The sequence below is a fragment of the Macrobrachium nipponense genome, chromosome 25 (genome assembly GCF_015104395.2).
Source record: "Macrobrachium nipponense isolate FS-2020 chromosome 25, ASM1510439v2, whole genome shotgun sequence".
Taxonomy (NCBI): domain Eukaryota; kingdom Metazoa; phylum Arthropoda; class Malacostraca; order Decapoda; family Palaemonidae; genus Macrobrachium; species Macrobrachium nipponense.
In genome coordinates, this window is record NC_087214.1 from 13,588,136 (window position 1) to 13,608,616 (window position 20,481).

The following is a 20,481-nucleotide window of genomic DNA, read 5'->3' on the forward strand; positions in this document are numbered from 1 at the left end:
GTTTATTGATTTAATAAAAATATTATATTTATTAACAATGTGTAAGTCGTTAAGTATTAATGGCTGTCTAAGCAATTCCTTTCCTGTCAAGAGGTCGGTGAGGCAAGGCTGCCCTAGTCTATGTTGTATTCTGTATTTTTCAGGAACCTTTCTATCAGGCAATTCAAGAAGTAACGATATAATTGGTATTAGTCTTCCAAATCAGACAGTCGTCGAAATGAAAAGTACAAGGGTTTGCTTGACGATTCTTATTGTATCTGTGTCAACAACCCAATTCGATAACATCTTGTTCCAAGCTCATTCACCACTTTGAAGTCGCGACAGGTGCTAGACTTAACAAAGAAAAAACTACAATGATGGGTTAGGGGCAACTGATTAACAGGCAGGAGTTGGCCTTTGGAGTGGATACGGTTGTTAATAGTTATGGTGTTATTTTTGGTATTATCTTTTGTAATAGCTTTGATTTGATGCACGAGGAAAACTGGTCTGTCATCGTGAATAAGGTTCAAACTGCCGTAAATATGTTGAGTATGAGGAAATTTTCAATTTTCCAAAAGAGTAATTATAAATTCTTTTGATTTTGATCAAAAGTATGGTATAATGGGCCCATACGTTACCCCCAGTAAAGAAATATATTGGCAAGATTAATGCATGTATTATCTTTCGGTACATCTGGAAGGGGATGTACAATCCAATAAAAATGGCTACGTTGTGTTTACGTAGAAGTGAAAAAAGGGGGTTTGGGAATATTTGATGTGTACATATAAACTCAAGCTATCTTCAGCTGCACTGTATTAAAGGATGTGTTAAGTGGAATTGGTTTGAGTGTGTATTATTGTAAACTTAGATTTAGTTATTTGTTGTCATTAAGAGATATAGTTGACGTTATCTTATGTGACACCGTCGTTCTATTCGAGATTCGAGTGCCATGAGGTAAGATAAGGAAAATGCTTAACAACTTTCGTATGTTACATGCAAGGCAGCTTATTATTATCTCAATTCTAGGGCTGAGAACTAAAGGGCCAATGTCATAAAACCATGTTTTCAGAAAAACGCATTTAAAATCTTGCTTCCTTTATTAAAATTCAGGTAAGTACAGCAAACGAAAGGTTTTTTTTGTGTGATTGCTTAACTTATAACATTGGCCATTATAGCACTGAAAAAGAGAGAAATTTCTAGTTTAGTGACGGTCTTAACTACAATCGGCCATTTTTTGACATTGGCCCTTTTAGTTCTCAGCCCTAGAATTGTTTTTAAAATCAAGCATTGAGAGTGATTACCCGCTACTAGATTGGGTATTGATTTGGAAACGTATTAATGTTCCTTTTATAGGTGCTTTGTAAAGGGAATTTATATACAAATATATGCGCGGGATTTTGGCAACAAACCACGGACTGAAGATTTTGAACATTAAAAGCTCAGATTTATGTAACAACTGCAGTGAAACAGAATTTATATTGCATATTTTTTATTTTTGTAACCAAATTAAGCCAATTTTGTTGTATTTTCAAAAAGTGTTGGTGGAGATTTGTGGTATGATCCCGGATAACTTTATAAAGACTTTAATGTTTAATTTCCACTGTAAATTGAAACGAGATGATAATAGTGCGTTAGTTTTATTGACAGGTTACTTGTATGCAATGTGGGTGGGTAAAGTGAAAAGGATGTCGTTGTCTGATTTGATAAGGTATCTTAAGGGTAAACTTAATTATGATAGATGGCTTTTGTGGAATACATATAAAAAGAACTTTTGCAAGGTTTTCTCACGGAAATATATGGAATACGTTTTTTTTTAGAAAAGGCTGCCTCAATTTTGTACCATGTTGTTCCCCTTAACACTTACGGTCTGTTAACTCGAATTCTGTTCAAGAAGGGTATTAATTATTGTATGTGACTCGGTTGAAGACTACCTTTGAAAAATGTGATGAAAATATTGTACGCTGAATGTTTGTACATTTTTTTGTATACAAAAAGTGCTATTTAATTGATTAAGTGCTGTATATGAGAAATAAAATTAATATTTTGTTCCATAACATATGTAATAAAAAATCATATTGTACATTAGATATTTTAAATAAAAGATAAACAAAAATTGACGTAGGTTGCGATGTGAATGTGAAATGCTGTGCATGTTTAATTTCATTTTATTAAGTTCTAGTCTATATAATGGCTGTTAAATCTTGACATATTGAATTTTAAAAAAACCTTATCACAGCAATTTTAAAAGGAAATTGGCACACTGCTTTCCAGTCTCTTAGAATCTGTCAGTCACGTTCAACATCAGAAACTGGTAATATAAGAGAGAAAATAATCAGTTGCATCGGGCATTATTGAATGGCATTCAAACATTTCTGATGTGACGCTACACGACGCCATTCAGGTGTGTTTTGTGAGAGAGAATTAAATTGGTTTTCATGGCCCCAAAAGTACCCCTAGTGTTTGTACCATAAGTGCACCTCCTCTCTGCGCGGTGCACGGAAGGCATAACTTAAGGTTCCCAACCTGCAACCCCTTCCATTCCTTTTGCTGTACCTCCGTTCGTATTCTCTTTTCTTCGATCTTACTTGTTTGAAGAAATCAGTTTTAGCGTTTTAAATTGCTTTTATGGAGACGAACTGCTTTTGTATCAAGTCGGCTTTATGGATGTACTGAAACGACTTCAGTTGTACCAAAACGAGGAGGAGGAGGAGGAAGAGGAGGACAGGAACCACCAGAAGCCTAAATACGTCAGCTGATGTCGAGGTTAAATGCTATTCAACATTCATGACAGGATCGACAACTGAACTCGGTAAGGGTTATCATGTTCGCCTACTCCCTCGGGAGTAAGCCTACAAAAAATCTGTTGTTGCTGTTGCAGTTGTTGCTGCTGTTTTCGTGGGGTTGTGGGGGGGGGGGGGGGGTGTGTGGTTGAGGACAGCCCTATGAGAAGGAACCTAAAAAGGTCTGACAAAGGTGTTTCGCGTCGAGTTAAAGATACAGGAATTTTAGGATAGGATATTCATGATTTATTTATGAGAATGAAAACGTAGAAAATAAATGAAAGAGCGTTGTTTAAACAGTGCAGAAAATAATTTCTGATAAAATATAGCGTATTTTTTTATCTCCGTTGGTGAAACAGCACGCTATTTCGTTTAGTTAGAAGGTAAAAAAATGTCCTGTGGTCGCTCAAGGTTGGAGATGACCGAATGCAAAAACTCAAAAAAAAATTTTCCCGTAAACACTACGGTTACTGTAGGCCTTATGCATACTTAATATGTCAATGCATGAATGTGTAAGTAGGAATAGGTCAAGAGATTTACACAGGAATGGTCTGAATTGTTTTTACCGGAATCTTAAATATAACAATGACATGGTCAGGGATCTTGTTAAACAGATTTTCATTCTGAATTGAATAGTACTAGGTTTGTCGTACATAAATATATTTTATGTAGTTATTTATCCTGTGCTTCTCATTTGTCCACAATACCTGTTTATGCAAAGTGAGCTAGGTAGGAAAGATGTCAACTGGTTTCTGACGGTAATTATGTTTGTTTTCCTTGTTAAGGTTGTTCGATCCACTCTGCCAATCGTTCTTTGATAGAAAAGCTATACAGATGAACAACCAAGGAGGCTCTCCCATATGTCGTTGTTATGACATTATTATTATTATTATTATTATTATTATTATTATTATTATTATTATTATTATTATTATTATTATTAATATTATTATTTTGTTTTATTATTTTTATTTTCAAAAGTAAAGGCTACTTTCAGCAGCATTACACTTGTAGAGATTCTTTATTTCCTATAGCGGCTTTTTCCGTGCTACTTAAACAGGCTAGTAGAGCGCCTATAGAGGTCATGGTCAAATACAGTGTCAAAATCGGTGTATAAATTTGAATTTTCAGATAAAATGTGATATCATAGTCATCAACGTCATTTAACGATTCTCTCTCTCTCTCATCTCTCTCTCTCTCTCTCTCTCTCTTTGCCAGACATCTTCTAGGGTAGGAAGTTGAGGGCGGACTGCTTTTGGTGTGGTGTCCGTCCTCTTATTATTATTATTATTATTATTATCATTATTATTATTATTATTATTATTATTATATTATTATTATTATTATTATTATTATTATTATTCAGAAAATAAGCCTTATGTGTGGCAGAGAGTAGAAGGCTATATGCGCCATAACCTGGTTGTTAGTTTGGTCGGAGAATATTTATTTACCTTTAGTAAATCGACACAGGCCCAATCCAAGGCCATCGCCTCCTTCGAAGTACAGATGATAATATCACTGATTTGCGCGTGACGTCATAAATAATAATTTGTTATATGGAAGGTCTTCAAAAGTGACTGATCTCTTGCTCAGGTCAAATTGATTGAGTTGGTGTATACAGTACATTGAGAAATCCTTTGGAATAGGCCGGTTATGAGTTTTGACTGGAACAACTCGTTGGTATAGTAGGCTATGAGTTTTTGGAGAAACTGGTGAGGATTGGAAGAGAGAAATACCTCCCATTTTCTGAAGTAATGAAACTGTTTGTGGCCTCGTGTTTACATTTCTTGGTCAGTCCTGTTCTGGGAAATTTAGGTGAAATAAACCTTGTTACATCTCGACACATGGGAGGTTAAGATTGATTTGAGAAACGATGAAAGAATTTGTCAGTTTGTCCAGAATCCTGACCATTCAGTAATTCCAAATCGTATTCAGAACCAGAACTGGAACCAGAACAATTACCTTGTCATGGTGACACATTTAAGAGCCAGTATTGAGGACATTCTTGAAAAGAGCTGTGTTCTTTAATCTATAACAAACCATAGAAAGTTATTTCCATCGCCTCATATTAATCAGAGACGTATTCATCATGGAATATTACTCATATCGAGCCTCCTGTTTCCCGAAATAAGTATTTAATGGAGAAAATTTGCGTTATAGACGATGTTTTCGCTTCAAGTTCTACAGCCATTTCGATGATCCAAGTCGTTTCAGTACATCCATGAAGACAATTAGGTACAGCTCTAAGTTCAACAGGGTCAAGTCATCAAGTTACCGATGTAACAGAAAAAAAGCGTAGTATCTCTTAATTTATATAGAGCCATCGATAGATCTTATAGCAGGGAATTAAGAATGTTCCTCAGTAAAGCTCCATTTGTTACGTGGTCTATTACTACGAACGTATTTTGAATTTAAAATGTAGAGCGATGGAGCGAGATTACTATAGTTTACCAATAAACTACTTTTTACGTTTCCTCTTCAGGTCGAAAATTATTTTTTATAGAAAATGGTATTTTAGGTATTGAGAAACTTAGAAAAATGAATCTCTCTCTATCTCTCTCTCTCTCTCTCTCTCTCTCTCTCTCTCTCTCTCTCTCTCTCTCTCTCAGTTAAAAGCACTGGAACAATTCAAAGGACATTTTCGGTTGGTTTGTCAAGATTTTAATAACTTTTTGGGAATATAAATTGTCTAGCGTGTAGTTTGTTTAATTTTACTCGTTGTTGTGTAATGAAAAATCTGACTTTAATTAACGTAAGTCTAGTTTCCGACAAAGTTCACCGCCATAGTTACGTCTAGTGACTTGTAAGGTTATATTATTCGTCTGTCTTGCTCGAGACGAGCTAGACTTATCTGTGTTAATGGCTACCGCCAAACCTTGAAGCTTTAATTTTTTTTTTTTGTTTTTTTTTAATTTCTGTGTCATTTACATCGTTATGTGACTCTGGGCACCAAAGGTATTTGGTTTCTGTGCTGTATTTCATTTCGATTTTCAGTCAAGTTGGTGTCAAGTGTTCAAATAGTGAGATTAAAGAGATTTAAAGTCACGTAAACAACTGCTTAATATCTAAGGCATTCTGGTGTGATATAAATTCTAAGGTCATTCTTAGATTAGGTTAAGTAAATGTGGCTTTTGGACATTAACTTGCAATGCAAGATATTAACTTGCAACACAAAACCTTAACTTGCAATAAAATACATAAACTTCCAATACACGACATCAACTGGCAATACAAGACATTATCTTGCAATACAAGACATCAGTACACGACGACTTGCATTACAAGACATGAACTTGCATTACATTACAAGACATTTACTTGCAGTACACGACATTAATTTGCATACAAGTCATCAACTCTCAATACAGGGCGTTAACTTGCAATGCACGACCTTGACTTACAATACACATCAACTTGCAATATAAGACATCAAGTTTTAATACAAGACATCAACTTATTAATAGCAATTCCATACAGGGAGTATTCTTTGCCTTAAAACCTAATTATTTTAAACCAAAGTGCAATTGAGGCAGACCAGGTAATGAGAGCAATTTGTTGGAGTCAGTCATCAAACCGTTGCTTTATTTTAAGCTTTGGCAATCGGTGGTTAAGTGAATTAAGTGTCCCTCTTCCTTCTTGAATCTTTGCTGTTATCTAAAGTTCTTCCTGTGGCAAGTGTGAAGTTACTTAGGAAGAATTTTCTTACGTTTGTCGCTATTGAAGCTTTTATGTGTAGTTTTAGGTGACGAACTTGTGGTACATTTTACCATTGTTGTTTCAGTAAAACATTTATCAAGAACAATGTTGTGGAAATATGCTGTGGATAGATAAAAAAAGGAGGGGCTCTTGCTTCTGTTGGTGACATATATGCAAATTAATATTTATAGTTTCCTTGTATTACATTGCTATATAGGTAAGGTGCTATTATAAGGAAATGAATTTTTGTACGTTTTTTCTTACTTGTATCAGTAAAAAACAAAATGGTTTACTTAATCGTTCATGCATAAAATTAGCTTGACATTCCAGCCATGTTTTAGGCTCGATTAAGGTAGCCGTCAAACCATCAGAAACTATATGATACAAAAGACCTCAAACTTTAAAATAGTACACATTCGTAATAGTGAAAATTTTAGACCTATGTATTCAAAAGCTCGCACGTTAGAGTAATAATGAGGTTGTTGACAAGGTAATACTGCTTTTCTTAAAGTTCCTTATAGAATGATTGTGTGACGCCCAGTTTTTAGTAGCCATTAATCAATCAAGGAGTTATAGAATGCTGATTTAATCTCGGCTTGGTTTCGTTGAATGATGAGGAACAGTTTCTATAAAGGGCATATTTACATTGACAGTGTCACTGTAGGGTGGTGTGTGTTGGGTTACCTATGGGCGTCCTTCTCTGTCACCATACCACCGAGGGCGGTATGGTGGCAAATAACTGGCTTATTTATTTGTTAATTCATTTTCTGCTGGAAGGAACAGTACCATTTTGAATAGTGCGTGAGTGTGAAGTTGACTTCAGAAAATATTGAATGCCATAAACTGGGGATCTACAGATGTAGAAGAGATATTCATTATAGATACAGATTGACTCTGGCGAGCAGTTTTAATTGATTATATAGCTTCTTGTACGATTGATAGAATGTGTTACGGGAATTAGTTAACTAATGCGGGCATTCTTTTAGTCTTAAGTAAAGCAATTCAGGTTAAGGATAGTTGGCTTATACACACACATGCATTTTGAGAAACAGGGCGTGTTCTGATCAGTATATATGTATATACTAAGGACGAATAAAATGTGATAGTATATACTTTAGGAGGTTAATTTTGATAAAATCATATTCCTACATTTCACTCAGGCTGAGTGAAGATAATCATACCTCGAGACTTCAGTCAGTCAGACCGACGTCTTGAAACTCGAAGTGTTGTCCAGTGTTCACTGTTTTGGCTGATGATAAATTATGTTTTGTTGAATACCTGTCGATTTCCTTTGCAGCATCAAGGATGGCAGTGGCTGAACGCCGCCTTCAGCTCTGCATTGATAATATAGTAAAGTGGGCTGAGGTTAATGGTTTTAGATTTTCTGCCAGTAAAACAGTAACTAAGCACTTTTGACGTGTAAGGGGAATCCACCCTGATCCAGCTCTATTCATTCATAGGCAGAGAATTCCATGTGTTGGTGAAACAAGGTTTCTTGGTTTGATTTTTGATATAAAGCTGACCTGGATCCCACATCTGAAATATATTAAGGCAAAATGCTTGAAAGCAATGAATTTGCTGAAGTCGTGTCTCACACTTCGTGGGGTGTGCAGACCGAACTCAGATGTTGAGATTATATAAAGGCTTGGTCTTTTCAAAATAAGTTATGGTGCGAAGCCAAATAGCCTTAAAATGCTCAGCTCAATTCATCATGGAGGAATACGGTTGTGTACAGGAGCATTTAAATCATCTCCCACCGAGAGCATGCTTGTAGATGCTGATGAGGTGCCACTGGATCTTCATTGCAAGCGTCTGCTGGTTCGGAGCTGGTAGTAGATATCTCAGAGGCTACCTAAGTCTTTTAACCAGCATTTGTATGAGAAAGGAAAGGCATTGGCAGTTTTATGAAAATCACCCCAAGGAACCTCATCCATTCGCTTTTAGAGTAAATGTCATTGTCCGTGAATTAAATATGCCAAGGATCGAGATTTTACCAGCAAAATATTTAGTTAGTCCCCCCTGGAACTTCCCAGAAGTAAAGTTCTGTAGATATTTTAATTTTACCAAGACAGAATTGTCCAGTGAGGCCATGCAGTCAATATTTTTAGAACACTACTTGCAACATGGTAACTCCACTGTAGTTTTCACGGACGGCTCAAAGTCAGATGCTGGCGTCGGCTTTGGAGTAGCCTTCCCTGATTTAGAGAGAAGTGGCAGGTTATCACCTGTTGCATCGATTTTTACAGTAGATTATATGCATTTTTAAAAGGCTTTAAAGGAATTTTTATTCTGAATGAAAATAACTTTTTATATATATTATGACTCAAGAAGTGTTCTTCAGGTCGCTGGAATCTTTTAACCCATTAAACCCTCTGATTTGGATATGGGGATGGCTGCTTTTACTTAAAAAGAAGAGGGAAAGAAATAAAGTTCTGTTGGGTGCTTTCCCATGTTGGGGTGGGCTGGAATGAGAAGGCTGACCACTTGCAAAGTCGGCAGTCAACTCCCCAGAACCCACAAGATGCCTACTACCATATCGGGATTTGTATCCTCTAGTAGGTCAGAGAATTGAAAAATGTTGGCAGTCCCAGTGGGAGGATATTTTAACTAATCAAAAAATGCGTAGTATCACGTCATCAGTGCCTCCTTGGTCATATCCGAATATGCCAAGGAGAAAAGAAACGATGTTGTGCCGATTGAGGATTGGACATACAAGACTCACTCATGGGTTCTTGATGTCTCGTGAAAATCCTCCATTTTGCAAGAACTGTACTGTGCCCTTGACTGTGAAACATTTGCTGATTGAATGTCCCAGATTCGGGAATTTGAGACATAGGTTCCTGTCTTGGGGTCGTGACAGAGTAGGTAATATCCTAGCTACAATTCTTGGAAAGGATTGTAATATAGAGCAGTTATATAAATTTATGGGGGTGGCAGGCCTCCTCAACCAAATTTAAATTATACATAGATTGTCTATATATGTAAGAACTTACACATGTGAACGAAATTTTTATATACATATATTTATAGATATTTTTATATGAAATTTATTTAAAATTTATTTTTTCTATTTAATTTATTTCGGTGTCAATTACCTAGATGTTGTGACGCCAGGTTTAGTAGAACAATCAATCAATCATCTTTACAAAAAGGGTGAAACACCGATTGGAAATACTATTGGTGATGTTTATGTCGCTGATTTTCTGTAACCTGTTAAATCGAAATTGATATTTACGGTTTGATCAAGGGCTGTCCACCATCCATTTCTCTAATAATATGTATTGACAAATATCATATACCGGATGACAATGAACTCGTGTAGTCTTTAGAATCACGAGTGAGGTCTCCAGGTTTTTTTTTATCATATTAAATATAGCATCAAAATAGAAAGGGGGGGTGGTTGTGGAATGTCTTTAACTGCCAAGCAAAGGAAATGTCTCAAGAAAATGCCTGTGCTTTATTGAGTGTGTTCCATCATTGACGTAGTGTAAGATTGTAGAAGTGTTATTGGATTTGCGAAATGATGTATCGCTGATAAGTCTCTGTTAAAGCCACTGGATTTTAAATGACTCATAAAGCATTTTAAGAAGGAAAATGGCTCACTGTAAGCAGTCTCTTAGAATCTGTCTGTTTTAAACACCAGGAACTAGAATCAGAATAATGAATCCGTTGCATTGGGCATTAATGAACTGGCATTTAAACATCTCTGATGTTACGCTACACGACGCCATTCCTGTGTTTTTGCAGAGAGAAATTCGGTGGCTTTCATGGCCCTAAAAGCACCGTTATGAAGTGTACCTCACTCCAGGTGCACTGAAGGCATAAAAATTTAAGGTTCTCTGTACCGTCTCTTCGGCCCCATTAAGCTGTTGTAACTCCTTTAATTCATTCCTTATGTTGTACCTCCTCTTTCTTCCGTCTTACTTATCTGCTTTATTTTTTAGGTTTTCCTCCTGTTACGCCTTTCAGACCTAGCTTTTACTTTCTCTTTTCCTTTCGTCGCTGAATAACCTCATGGGTCCCCGCCTACATTGTTTATAATATGCTATTGTTCCGAAGCTTAGAGTACTTGAGGAATTGACTGGTAGCCTACAAATCCTTTGTAGTTTCAGGCCTACCCTATTGTCCCAAAACTTGCGTATATTACTCGAGGGATTAACTGGTATAATTCCCTTGTAGTTTTAGGCCTATTCTTATAGTTATTTGCATCACATTTTTTTTTTCATTATATGTGATTAATGTAAATAATTTTTTTGTTTACAAACGAATCTCCACTTCAGGTGCCATTTCCAATTAGCCGTTCCAGTACATCCATAGACAGTTAATATCACTCATTATTATTATTATTATTATTATTATTATTATTATTATTATTATTATTATTATTATTATTATTATTATTATTATTAGATCGTTCGAGGCATTCGATTACTGAATAAGACAGAAAAAACGTCATTGAATCGATGACTGACGCTAAATCCAAATCGAGAATTGAATAACAGAGAGAGAGAGAGAGAGAGAGAGAGAGAGAGAGAGAGAGAGAGAGAGAGAGAAATGTCCCTCAACAAAGTGGAAATCTGGTATAAGGGTGGGGTATCATTGCAAATTCATTGTTTTGTGAAAGAATCAGTCCACCTTTTAATAACTATTTGCAAAGCTAAATGGGTGTTGGCATATGTGTTTTGTAGTCAGTTAATATCGATAATCAATAAGTACAGAAGTAGAGCGAGAAACCAATAAGTAAACCGATGACACACTTTTGAGATTCATAATTGCGAAATCTATACCTGGTATCTGAGGTAGCTTTCGTTTTTATAGGAATGATAACGAATTGAGTCAATCAAATCGTGATTAACGAGGAATTAAGAGAAATTTTCCAAAACGAACTTGAGATACGAAACATTATATAACTTCGATTCAGCTGAAATATTCATTTTTTTATTTGTGTCTGATAAGTGGCTATCAATATGACACATAGACGACATTTTTCATTATAATATTCGTAATTGTTTGAAGAAAGCAGTTTTAGCGTTCAATCGCTTGTGTGAGCGAACTGCTTTTGTATCAAATCGCTTTATGGATGTATTGAAACGACTTTTAACGACTTTTGTTCGAACCAAAACGACTTAAGAGGAGGAGGAGGAACAACCGGGAACCGCTAGGAACCACTTGAAGCCTAAATACGTCAGCTGACGTCGAGGTTAATTGCTATTCAACATTCATAGCAGGAGTCGACGACTGAACTCGGTCAGGTTATATATTATTATAATATTTTCGCTTACTCGGGGAGGAAGCCTACAAACTGCTTTGTTGTTGTTGTTGTTGCTGCTCTTCTGGTTAGGGGAGGGGGGGGGGGGGGGGGGGGGGGGGGAGGGATAGGACAGCCCTATGGAAGAGACTAAAAAAGGTCTGAAAAAGGGGTTTGGCGTTGAGTTAAAGATACAGGAATTTCAGGACAGGATATTTATTTGGATTTATTTATGAGAATGAGAACGTGAAAAATAATTTCTGATAAAATATGGCGTACTTTCAGTCTTCATTGGTGAAACAAGACGCTATATCATTTAGTTAAAAAGTAAACAAAAAAAGTAAAAAAATCCTATCGGTTGCTCAAGGTTGGAGAAGAGTACAAAAATGTTTAGATTCAATCAAAAAACCATTTCTCCTGTAAACACAACCGTTACTGGAGACCTTATGCATAGTTTAATATGTAAATGTGTGAATATGGAAGTAGGAATAGGTCAATATGTCAAGGTATGAATATTTGGTAGAAATAGGTCAATAGGTCAATATGGAGTTAGGAAAAGGTCAACAGATTTACACAGGACTGGTCTGAACATTTTGACCAGAAGTGTCCATCTTAAATATACAATGACAGGGTCAGGAACCTTCTTGCTAAACCCAGATTTCATTCTGAATAGTAGTAGGTTTGTCGTACTAATTATATTTTATGCAGTTATTCATCCTATGTGTCTGGTTTCTCTATAATACCTGTTTATGAAAGTGAGGTTGGTGATGTACTGGCATGCAAAGTGAACTAGGTAAGATATCAGCTGGTTTCTGACGGTAATTATGTTGTTCTTTGTGAAGGCGTCCTTTCTACCACTCGTTGCTTGACAGACCAAAGCTATAGTTAGTGAGAGACCCTCATTATTATTATTATTATTATTAGCTGTTTCAGCGGCATTTAATTTATATAGAATCTTCTCAATTCTTCTTATGATCTTCTTCTCGTCAGCATGTAGCTGGTGTATTAAGTTTCCTAAGGACATGTAAAGATTTTTTCATTTGTCTTAGGTTTATTCCTCTAAACGTGTCGACAGCGCACAGGCAGTCATCTATGAGAGTATACAGTAAAGTGAATTAAGATACGTTTTTACAAGTATTTATAACATGCAAGGTCGTGTACAATCGGTGGGCGGTCGATGAGCAGGGATTTTAATTGGCCGTTGGATGGTAACGAACGGCCAATTTAAAATCCCTGCTCATCGACCCGCCCACCGATTGTACACGACCTTGCATGTTTATAAATACTTGTAAAACGTATCTTAATTCACTTTAATGTATACTCTCATAGATGACTGCCTGTGCGCTGTCGACACGTTAGAGGAATAAACCTAAGACAAATGAAAATCTTTACATGTCCTTAGGAAACTTAATACACCAGCTACATGCTGACGAGAAGAAGATCATAAGAAGAATTGAGAAGATTCTATATAAATTAAATGCCGCTGAAACAGCTATTGTATTCAATGCTACTGCCCTCAGAGAAGGCCTCCTTCCTATTATATTATTATTATTATTATTTATTATTATTATTATTATTATTATTATTATTATTATTATTATTATTATTATTCAGAAATAGCCTTATGTCTGGCAGAAAGCAGAAGGTTATTTGTTTGTCATAACCTGGTTGTTAGTTTGGTCGGAGAATAAACCTTTAGTAAATCGACATAGGCCTAATTCCAAGGCCATCGCCGCCTCCTTCGAAGTACAGATAACAATATCACTGTCGCACTGATTTGCACGTGACGTCACGAATAATCATTTTCTATCTGGAAAGGTCTTCAGAAGTGACTGATCTCTTGCTCAGGTCAACTTGATTGAAGTTGGTGTATTGCAGTACATTGAGAAATCCTTTGGAATAGGCCGGGAATGAGTTTTGACTGGAACAACTCGTTGGTATAGTTTTTTGAAGAAACTGGTGAGGATTGGAAGAGAGAAATACCTCCCATTTTCTGAAGTAATTAAACTGTTTTGTGGCCTCGTATTTTACATTTCTTGGTCAGTCCTGTTCTGTGAAATTTAGGTGAAATAAACCCTGTTACATCTCGACACTTGGAGGTTTAAGAATGATTTGAGAACCAATGAAGGAAATTTGTCAGTTTGTCCAGAATCCTGACCATGCAGTCAATTCAAATTGTATTAAATACCACAGGACGGAACAAGTAACATTTAAGAGCAGGTATTGAGGTCATTCTTAAGAACGGCTCAGTTTCTTTAATGATAACAAACCACACAGAGAGATTCATCATCGTCTCATAGCAACTTCAAAGGAACTATATAGTCCTGTTCTCTACTAATGAGAGACGTATATATCCATCATTGATATTACTCGTATCGAGCCTTCTGTTTTCCGTAATAAGTATCTAATTGGAGAAAATTTTCATTACAGATGATGATTCCCTTCAAGTCGTTTCAGTACTACATCCATGAAGACGATTAGGTACAGCTCACAGTTCGCCAGGGTCAAGTCATTTAAGTAACCATACAAAAAAATAGGCATAGCATCTCTTAATTTATATAGGGCCATTGATAGATATTATAACAGAGAATTAAGAATGTTATTCAGTAAAGCTCCATTTGTTACGTGGTCTATTACTACGAACATATTTTGAATTTTGAAATTAATTAAACTCTGGAGTAAGCGTTGTCGACAGTCGTTTTTACGAACCATTTGGCCAAGACTTTTATTATTATCAGTACTTTTTATTGTTTGTTAGTCAATGAGTAAATTAGTAAAGCGAATGCAGTCAATTAAATACAATAGCCTAGGTACGTAATTCTTGTTTGGAAAATGAACACAGTAGGTTAAGATATCATTATTATAGCAGAATCAGAAATTGTTATGAATAATGAAGTAATATCTAAATTAAGAAGCAAATCATGTAATTGGAAACTGAATAATCTCTCAATTTGGCGTCTGGTTCATTTGTCAACTTCAGTTTTGGTTGTGGATAAGTTTTTTATGTCTATAATGTGACGCTTTTGATTCTTAAAAAAAATATGTTTAAGAAAATCTTTTTTTTTGTGTTTAAATTGTTAGTGTGGCTGTATCAAACTGACTTTGTGGATTTACTGAAACGATTACGGAGGTGAAGAACCAGGAATTCCTCGACGTCAAAGTATGCAAATTGGCGTCGGCAGTTGAACTGTGTAAGTTGTTTAATGCTTTTGTTTTGATTTAAAAGAGACCCATTAATCTGCCGATGACGCAAGGAGTCGACTCCTTTGTTAAAATATTGATCATTTGTCAAATTAACTCAAATAACTTTTGCCATAAACACCGACTCTGCTGGAGATATTATATACCGAATCTTTAGGTATCTACAGACCTTGTTATACTATATGTATCTATAGACCTTGTTATATAGGTATCTGTAGACCTTGTTATATACAGTTCCTATGTAAAAGTACGAACCCTGAGATAGAAGGAGAAGGTTAATATATCATTTTCCTGGAATTTCAGTCTCAACTTTTCACCAGAGGTGTCATGTTAAATTATACAGTCGTAATTACGATCAGGAATTCCATACTTAATAGGGTTATTTTTTCTTTTTAGATGTATAGTCTGTTATAAAAATCTACAATGATTCGGTAAAACAGTCGATTCCATTTAGCATTTGCAAAGAACAAATATTGTTATGAACTTTTTGCAATTCATGATCAGATTTTGGTTTGACACTGAATGGTATTTATTGCATGCTTCTGGTTGGTTTATAATATTACCTATTCATTTGCATAAAGTTAGTCAAGTATTCGCATAAAATGGACACAAAACCAAAAGCTTCATGAATTAATCCTCCCTTATAACATAACCATGCTATCATTGCTTTGCACGTGTCACACAATGTCGTAGGCCTTTAGTCAGCGTATGTGAGCCGTCGACTATGTCTGTTTCATTAAAAGGTACTCTTCTTCTATGATTTGTCGAGACAATTAACTAACAGATACTTAAACCACGGCAGTGAGATTAGAGAATCCCTCTGCTGTGGTTTAAGTTCGATTTAATAAAAACTAGACTAACGATTGATTTCTCTCTCTCTCTCTCTCTCTCTCTCTCTCTCTCTCTCTGCGGGCATTACGGACAACTGGTGACGTCCACGACAACAGTTCGTAGTCTCGATTTTCTTAAGACAATCGTGTGGCCACTCAACTCCTTATTGGTAACGAATTTGTATATACCACTTTTTTGACCTGATAACAGTGTAACTATAATAATAATAATAATAATAATAATAATAATATGCTTTATTTCGGCTCGGGCCATATACATTGAATATACAAAAATACAGACAGTAGCAAACACAATCTAGATACATGTGACATGATAAATAGAAAAAGAAAATGAATAATAACGGCACTTATCCACAAGGTAGCTGAGGTAGCATAAAAGCTAGTAATCATCATACTGGTAATAACAGTAATAATATTGGTGAAAAAAAAAAATATGCATTGAGAGTAATAACAGATGGTGCATATATTATATAACAATCAAACATTTCAACTAGAGACCTTAGGTGGTTACAGTAGTCAGGTCCAGAGGCTTAATACATAAATTAAATGTAAATAAAACTTTAACTTGATAGTAATCACAGTAATAATGAAAAATTAAAATATCAGCAATAAATGTAATAATGACAAAAACTGCAGATGACATCTTGCCAATACAGAGATTAAGTCCTTTAGGGGACAAAGGCCCTCATTTTCCCATCTATCCCACAATTTTGATTTTCTTCTTGCTTCACTCCTTAGGATGCTTTGTATGAGCGAGTTGCTGCTGTTTCTCACTCGGGTTACCAGACTGGACATTGTTCGCCTAAACAATGATTTTTAAATTGTCCAGGTGGTTTTCATGAACATCGTGTGGCGGAGTGGTAGCGGGGAGTGTTTGTGAGGCGTCTCAGAATGTCATTGTGCACAACAGTGATGCGTCGCATGGTCTCTCGGGTATAGTTCGTCCAGAGGAACACCCATAGATACTGTAGCAGTACGAGCGGAAGAGCAGCAGTTTCACGTCTCGGTGACAGAAGGCAAACCTCCTTGCAATCATGTTGCCCGCTGCACATAGTTTACGACGCCTCTGATCAATGTCTGCCATATCTTTTTAGGTCGTCGGTGATAATGTGACCCAAGTACGGAAATTCGTGCACAAATTCCAGCCGATGGTTTCCGAGGAAAATTTGAGGTTCTGCAATATGCTTAAGCGATCTCTGGGAGCAGCGACATGCACTGGGTCTTGGTTTCGTTGTAGATTATATCAAATTCCTCTGCATATTGGCGGCAAGTGTCGATGAGTCGTTGGAGAACCTTGCACTGATGGGGAAATCAGAACCATATCGTCGCGTAACAGAGGTTGTTTATAGTTGTTTCATTGACAGTGCATCCGATTGGTAGCGAGTTCAGTTTGACGTTCAAGGCATCTGTGTACGTATTAAACAGGTATGGAGAGAGAACGCCCCTTGCCGAAGCCCGTTTAGGGAGCCGAAGGTGTAAGATAATACGTTTCCCCCATTTGACACAGAATTGCTGTGTGGAGAACCAGCAATGTAAAATGCCAATTAGATATAGGGGTGTGCCCCTTTTATGCAGCTTCAGGAAGAGCTTCAGGTAGTTTACTCTGTCAAATGCTTTTCTCACAAAACAAAGGAAAACAGGAGAGGCTGATGATAGGTAGTAGTTCAGCAATTCTTTCAGTATGTAGATGCAGGTGTCGGTTGAGTGGTTTGCTTTAAACCCAAACTGGTTGTCAGTGGTGTGTAGAAAGGGGAGAAGTCTCACTAGAAGAACAGACTCAAGTATCTTCGATGCGATCGTTGTGATTGCAATCGGCCGGTAGTTGCCAGGGTCAGCTGCATCCTTTAGCTTGTTTTTGATTAATGGTATCAGGTGAACTAAGAGTAGGGAGTCTGGAAGAAACCGGTGAATTATGCAAGCATTGAATAGGGCAGCTAGCAAAATGTAAATTATCGGATGGCAGAGTTTGAAGGCCTCTGCCAGGAAGACCATCACAGCCGGGCGATTTATTATTAGGTAGGCTGTTTATGGCGTCGCTGATGTTACCTGGCGTAAAACGGTCTGCAAAATGAAATTGAATGTTATCAGTAAGGAGATTATCTACATCCCTTCGGGAATCTTGATCATTTATGCAATTCAGGATATTGTTGAAGTGATCGCCCCACATATTTGCAATAGCTTCGTCTCCGACTGCTTCCCCTACTCCTCTGTGATAGCTTTTTAGTTTTGGGATTTAAAGACTGGATATCTTTCCAAAGACGAGGATAATCACCAGATTCTAAGTTTTCTAGACATTGCATCGGCTCTTAGTTGTTTTTCATATAACCTGCAGTGCTTAAGAGCAAGTTTGAACTGCGCTCTCGCCTGTCTCATTAGCAATGCAGTGTGCCCTTCCCTGGGGCTACCATTTTGCCTCCACAGTAAAAACATTTCTCGTGAGTATGTATACAGATCTTTAACCAAGTCATTCCATCCAGGATATTACGAGAATTACCTTGACGAAATCTGTAGGCAGTCCTGCCCGAAGCAAGCAAAGCGGAGATATTGTTCGAATAGAATTCATTCAGATCCCTCTTGTGGTGGTCATTTCTACAATTTGTGTTAGTACAAAGTAAGGCGTCTGCCGGTTGAACTATTGACCGCAACCTGGTTTCAGTGGTCGCTCTAAAGTATCTGGTTTTCTCTTGGTTTTTAAAATCCCTTTAGTTTACCGCTGGTGGGCGATCAGTTAGGGGGTTCACGGTAGGGAGGGGAGGGTTGGGGTACTGAATGACCACCTGTAATGGGAATGTGATCGTAGCCCGTTGCAAGGTCATAGCGCAATATTGCAGGTCATAATAGAATCATGAAGTTGTGGGGATGTGATGCAGTGGTCCAGCCAGGAAGTTGTAATAGCGTCCGCTCTATTATGTACATATGAATAAGAGGAGGGAGGGAGGAGCATAACATCGCTAATTGGAGAGCATGATTTTGACAGAAGCGAGTAAGTTCATTATAAAATTGTTTTGTGGGGTGTGAAAATTAAGGTCCCCTATTATACAAATATGATCAGCTGGAGAATCATGAATAATACTGTGTAACTCCCTAGGATCATGCAGTAATGATCAAAATATTGTTATTTCCCATGGCATATAAACATTGATAATTATGATTTTAGAGTTCCCTACTGTCACTTGAAGCCCCAGCAATCTGTCACTCCTGTAGGTCATCACCTTTATCGTATTGTCTAACGATTTGTGCGACAGGAAAGGAAGGACCTCTTTCGGGCGACCGGCTAGGATTGTCTGTAACTTGCATCAATGAAGTCGAGAAGGTTCTGAAGTCTTCTGAATTGAATCGCATATGGCAAGGTCATGTGGCCAGAGGAGCGTTTCTTGCAATGCAATGATGCCTTGAAATTTTTACAGAACAGTTTAGGAGAGGAATGTTCCGTTGAGGCCAAAGATATTCCAAGAGATTATGTTTAATGTATCCATGGCTCACTCACGAAGATGGGAGATGAATGCGCTTATCATTTGGGTGGATGGGGGGTTAGCCAGGGGAGTGGGCAGTCACTTGCCGTGGGCGGTGGCTGGCACTTGCGGTGGAAATGACCCTGGTTGGAGGTCAGTAAGTTCCCCTGGGGGTGGTTGATCCCGGATTAGTCTGTATCTTGAAACTAATATATTAGGACCGAAATTCTCGCCTTTAAGAACGTCGAGGTGTTAAAATAGGCAGGTAATCCTGTAAGCACTTTATGTTTAATCCTGCATGGGAGTTCGTGAGAGATGAGTGGGTCAGAGCCAGTGAGAAACTTGACTCTCTCACTATGGCATCCAGCGTCACCGATGAGCGTAGATTGTGAATTACTACGTGGCATCTCTTCTCGGTGTCGGTCGAGGTGAAACACGAATGTTGGGCTCCGGTCCAGCGGCCAAACGGGAGGTTCTTCTCCTTCTTTCTGCTTGTTTGATATCTGCCAGCCGCCAGACCCCTCATGTCAGTTTCCTCTGCATCTACGATGGGGGGTTGGGGGGAGAGATAGGGTGGGAGGATGACGAGGGCTAGTAATCATCACCGGGGATATATCTTCCACCGGAGGCACTGGGGAGGGAGAGAGGTTTGGGGGCCAACATTCCCCTCGGAACGGGGCACTTCCGTGCTTATTTGCTGGGAGGCGAGGAAAAAACTGGATGCCGCATTCGTAGTAGTCTGGTGGCTATCTGTGCAATTGTCTATTGATCCCTGCACTCCTTTGATCGCATCCCAGATCCGTGTGAGGTTATTTGATTCCACCTTTTTAAGGCTGATTATGGATTCCTGTAGTCCTTTGATCACGTCCCAGATTCTTGATAAATTATCATTTGTCTCCTCAATTTTTTCAGAGTTTTTTTCCAATTATTTCTGAGAGAGATTTTGCTGTTTTGAAGCCATTTTCTGCAGTGTGGTACACCGCAGGTAGGCTTAGGTCAGCAGGGCCCTTTGGAGGCAGGTTGTAAGGGTCATCGGCGTATATTTCCACCGAGCAGGTCCTTAGCCACTTAGTGATATACGCTATTTTTTTGTGAGAGGACAAGTTCTTCGCGGATCGCTCCTTGAGAATGCTCTCTAGTATCAGATCTTTGCTACAGTTATAGTGAAGGTAGCGTTAGGCCTAATGTCTGTGGCTTGTAGCCTTAAAATCTTTGTATACATTTGCACAATTTATTATTATTATTATTTGGAAAAAACACTAAATTTACAAATT